This window comes from Cyphomyrmex costatus, unplaced genomic scaffold (genome assembly GCF_001594065.2).
Source record: "Cyphomyrmex costatus isolate MS0001 unplaced genomic scaffold, Ccosl1.0 scaffold30, whole genome shotgun sequence".
NCBI lineage: Eukaryota > Metazoa > Arthropoda > Insecta > Hymenoptera > Formicidae > Cyphomyrmex > Cyphomyrmex costatus.
In genome coordinates, this window is record NW_017277125.1 from 1,592,470 (window position 1) to 1,598,528 (window position 6,059).

The window sequence follows — 6,059 nt, forward strand, 5'->3', positions numbered from 1 at the left end:
ACATTGCTAGGAATAAAACGATTTAAAAAAATATTTCTAGCGAATGTTTCTAATAGCAAGTAACGGAAATCTTGCAAGAATACGTTATACGGTATAGTCGCAGTAATTTATTGGATACATAAGTACTATTCAATTAGTTTATTATTCCAGGTGGATAGTCCACACAAGTCATATTAGAACAGGTAATAAATATTAATACCAAAATATAACAATATTACATATGTACTATTGCATATAATACACAACGCACACATGAATGATCGTGTAATTTGAATGTATTAAATGTATAATAAATAATAATATGTAATAATCTTATTTATTAATGTTTTTATTTTTTATTCTTTCTTCTCTTCTCTCTTAATGTCTTTCAATTATATAATAACTATTAAGTGTTTATTTAATATTAAAATTAAATAAAGATTTTTCGATTTTATTCTTATGACATAAATTTATACAAAAAAATTTTGTAATTATTCCAAATTTTTTATTTGCAATCAATATTCAAACCATCTCGCTAAGCCAAAAACAGGATAAATATCGGGTTCTAAAAAAACTACTTCGAGTATTGTTATATATTTCGAAACGCAATTCTCGAGTCAAATGATATATTGATGGCAGACGACGCGATGTTATTTTTGACATTATGTATTCTTGGAACAGTGTTGATTTATCGATTCCTTTGAAGATTTAACTACCATGCACTTTTCAAAGAATGTCTTAGCAAGACAGAATCTATCATGTAGTCAGGAATGCTTTAATGCATTCATGATGACTTGCATTAAATAATACCGCAATTTCCAGTGTTAAACTAGCAATACTAAAATAATGTAATATTAAAATAATGTTTCGTTATTATTACTATGTATAAAAAAAAATATTGCTGACAAAAAGTTCCCAAAATAATTTTTGTCATACGCGTTATAAATACATATAATTATTTAAGTACTGTAATGCTCCAGTTTGGTTGCTAAGAGAACGACATAATTATCGATTTTTCTTGGAGTGTATGTGACACAATCGTAAATAAAAAAATCATAAAAGTTTTGGTGTGAATCCGGCGTCAAGCGTTACATAGCAAGATCAAGCAGTAAAGTGTACACACACTGCGAATTTTATACGATATGGCGGACGCTGTGTAAACCGATCTTCGCATAGATACTCTCGTTGGACTTTGAATAAAGAGTATCGTGAAACTTCTCCGCGTCCGTGTGAAAAAACGTGCTTTCTGTTAGTCTTGTATTCGTGGAATTGAAAAACTCCACTGCTTCGTTTTATTCGCTTTACGTGTCTCATTCCCTTTAACCTTTTAAAAACCGTTCGAAAATGGAGGTAAACGCGATGATTTAATGTTTTAGTTATGTATGTAAGACGATAAGAACTATTTGCATATCTTGTATCGTACGTATATTTATATAATTAATGTATCAGCATGTTTGAAAATCTGCTAATAATATCAAGAACGTGAATATTTTCATATTCTTGCATTAAGATAGTAATTAATTATACAAAGTTCTATCTAATCTATCGAAAAAATTATAGCAAAGGTATTGAACAACTAGAACAAATAAGTTGTTTTAATTTCTTTTAAAAAATTCTTGAAGAAGATTCTTTAAAAAATGGCAAAAAAGTTTGTATGTTTATCAAATCACTATCCAGATAGCAAAATGTGTTGTTATTTGTCGTTATTTTGACATCAAAATGATCATAAATAGTCAGCTTGTTATCTAAATAATAACATATATTTTAAAAAATAAATTAAAGAGAAAATTAGTTATGTTTTATTAATTACGAAAAGAACTACTAAAAAATTTTCATCAAATGTGCAAACTAAAGTTCGCTCTATTTGCTATCTGGAAGATTTTAATCCTAGAAAGATACGCAATCATTGTTGATGCATTCCTAATATATATCTTAAAACTTGTATCAAATCTAAAGATGACTATTTTGAATGATAATTATTATTTTTCGTATTTAATGAGATATAATTAATATAGTGCAGAGTTTTTAAGTATACATTATTACTAATGATTTAATAAACACAAAAACACTTAGTGGCCAAAGTTTTCTGTCACTCTGTGAATCTATCGAATATTAGAACAGAGATCATGCAAGCCTATAGATGTTTTTAAGTTACATTAATCCTGTCACAAAATAAAATCAAAAGAAATAATTTTGCTTTAAAATGTTATTATGCCCTATTGAACAATACAAAAAATTTGTTTATTTAATTTTAATAAATGGAATGAGTATATAACTCACCAGTGCTCTCGGTCTCCATTTTTTCTGTTGACGCAATCCTCGCAGTTTTCTTCACTTCTCTTTCCGTGGCTTTAGGCTCTTTCAGTTGCTTCATCAGAAGTGGATTTAACTTTGGCGAGTAGAAATTGGCCGACAGGGAAACGCTTCTCTGAGAAATGTGCCACCATCGTCTGCACCACGTTTCCTGAAATGTGCAACAGCAATTTCCATTAGTTACGCGATATTTCCATGTAAACAAGTATATAAATCCGGAAATTTGATTAACGTATTATCAGAGTTCAACAAAGTTAAATATGTATGATTAAACGCAGATTTTCAATTGAGCGTGCAATCATTGAAGTTTATCATTGGTTCACGGTCTCCTCATAGCTTATCTATAGTTTATCGATTATCCGATAAATTATAACAACAATAATTTTCAAACAAATACAAAGCGCTTCATTAACAAGGTTCACCGTTTTTAATCCACTTAAAATTTACTATCTTCGGTCGAATGATCGCATGTAATCGCAACCAATATTATAGGTTACTTATTTTAATCATAATATTATAATTATATATTTATACTATATATTAACAAGCTATATTATTGCGTAACGTATATAATATTTTAAAAACTTTGTCATTTTTGTAATTTTTTGTTAGTTCATTTTCTAAGAAAAATTTCTGAAAAATGTTTTGTTCAGCTTATTACATGTATATTGTATGTATATTGTAAAGCTGCGTACGCTATTGTTTGTTTTTCAAGTATAGATACTGGAAAACATGTTAGTGAAGAAATCTCTGCTTGAAAAGTACGCATAATATTCACTTCATAACGCAGTATTGGATGATGGATATCCTGTGCGAAATATAGAACGCTTGATGTAACTAGGGTTTAACAGCAAAAATGTAATCATAATACCGTGAGAGATTACGGTTTCACACCATAGATATAACAGCAATAATTCGGGACAAAAATACTTCTTATATAACATAAATATTATTTTTCTATTACACAACTGAAAATTTTTAATTTGATTATATATGTATAATAATAAGTAGCTCAGATTACACTGAATATGATATTACCGATTATCGGATTAAATAAAATAGGATAAAACGAAATAGATTTCAATCCTCAGGAGAGCGTATCCCTATTTCAATGGCGCTGCTTTCATTCTCCAAAAAAAATCGTTATTTTTAAAGACGGAAAGAGTCAATTGTAGGAAGAGTCAATTGAGACAAATAGATGAAGAGAACAAAAAAAAAGAAAGAGAAAGAGTAGAAAAAAGAGAGATAGAGGAAGAGAGAGAAAAATACAATAGTACATAAAATACATTGCAGGACACAAATTAAAGCGCATTTTTCTTCTAAACTTCATTGTGGATGAGAAAATTATGTCTTTAGAGTTTATCATTAATTTTGTAAAGTTCCACAGCGAGAAAAGAGATCTAAGAAATAATAATAATAATAATGTATTTTATAAAGTAATAAGAGAGATAATAATATATATTTTATAAAGTAACAAGAGATAATAATGGATTTTATGAAGTAACAAGAGATAATAATAGAGTGTGTATTTTATAAAGTAACAAGGTTTTCAAATAATTAAAACTTGAAAAATGATATATTATAAACTAATACAAATGAAAAATATAGGTTTCAATTATAACATAGTTATACTTTATAATCTAGTTTATAATCCTAATTATATTAATTAATTAATTATAATCTTGCTATTTTTTAATTACTAATTTTTTATTATTTCTCGTGAAAAGATCAATTAGAAATTACACTACTTCCTAATCAGTCATAAATTGAAAGAGAATATTACTCGAAAGTAATATTTATTTCCACACATGTATTTATCTACACTCTACAATCATTAGTAATTTTTTCAAGAACAAACTGAGGTAAGTACCATAACATCAATATGCACATAAATAAAATTGTAGTTGGATACATAAGCAATTTTCTGTGGACATGCTTCGCCAAGTAATACCACTTCTGTTTCGCACACAGATCGTGAGCGAACTGTAGATATATACGTTCGACGTGTATCGAATTAAAGGCGTTGATGCAGGCAAGTTTCTTCTTACAAATGATCAGGAAATATCTGAATGTAAGAATTCTGGAATGATATCTATTGATATCTCTCTTTTAAGGTGTTCAACCCTCTTCATATCCTTGTTATCTCTGTTCCGGTGCCCTACTTTCTTCCTATATCTCCTTTTACTTCCGATGCGTTTGCCCCGGCATAGCCCCAGCGAAGCGTCACCATCGATTTCACTGCGGCATCCGCGAGAATTGTATTTGCACCTTGCAGCAAGAAAACTGACTTTGAAATTTCTAGCAAGCTGCGCGCGAAATCGCTTATGAAATGCAGATGCGTCTATTCTATGCAGGCGCTTCGTTCTATATCGATGATATTTATCACTGTGTAGCGTCCATCTATCTCAATTGCAGGACGTACTTATGTACAATCGAATGATATAAATTTATAAACAGAATGTCTTTAAATAAAGAAACACATAGAATGTACGTCTATAGCGCGAATTAAAAATTTAACCGATATACGCTCTAGTGTCGTATTACTATTATTAAAGTTAATGTAAATCACACCGAGAGACATGCCTCTTATCATTGATTATTATCTAATAAGTACTAAAATATTTTTTCCAATAGTTTCCATAGAGAGAAGGAAGGAAGGGAGAGAGGGAGGGAGGAGGAGAGAGAGAGAGAGAGAAGGAAGAGAGAAAATGTTATTATATGTGTGTGTGTGTGTGTGTGTGTGTGTGTGTGTGTGTGTGTGTGTGTAGTATGGTTTTAAAATAATTACTCTATAAGAAAAACAAGATTGACCGATTTAATTGAGAATAAAAAAAGCTTTCAGTAGAAACAAGAAACAGAAAATTATCCTGCTATTTATTTTGAAATACGTAATCTCTGAGTATCACGTTTCTTAATCTACGAATACATTTAGTTTGCTTTTCGAAATGGAAATAAAGTCTGTCTTTTCCAAGGAATAACGTTACAGGCGTGTTCGCTTTCTATCAAATTAAAAGACATATGTATAGCGATATATATCCAATTTCTAAAAATTAACTTGGGTGTGTCTATAATTTTCATGAATGTGATAACTTAACGCAAGGAAAGGTGTTCTCTTAATTTAAGTGGTACTTCTAATTATAGTGTCTGTGATTTACGAGCACTCGATTTGCGTGCTATAATCAATTTATTCCTGCAGTTTGGGATCGCTGGTCAGAATAGAAATTTTAAATATTCTGATAATTTTTTCTTATTCAATAAGTTTATGTTTAATCTATCTTTTAATGTTTAAATATCTTTGCAAAACAAACGTTTAATAATAAAACAAATTCAATTTTAAACGTTGTAGTGTTTTAAATCCACAATTATATAGCGTTTCATTTATTGAAAACATTTAAAATTAAAACATTATTAAGTGTTTAAAACAGAGAGAAGAATAAAACGTTTTATTTTAAAATTAAACTTCTTTTTTGAGTAATACTTATTGCCAAGATTCAATAAAATAAAAATAAATTTTAATAAAAAACATAATCTTTTTAAAAAATACTAACACTATTATATTAGACGATACTTATATACTTTTTTGATATAAAAGAAATATATTTTTTGATAAAAAATTAGGTAATTTAATTTTAAAAAAACTCAAAACAAATATTGTAGACTTTATTATAATAAAAATAAAAATAGTTATAAAATAAATCTAAAATAATTTATAATACAATCATTAAATAATTTTGAAAAAAAATTTTTAATGAGATTATTAATGATCA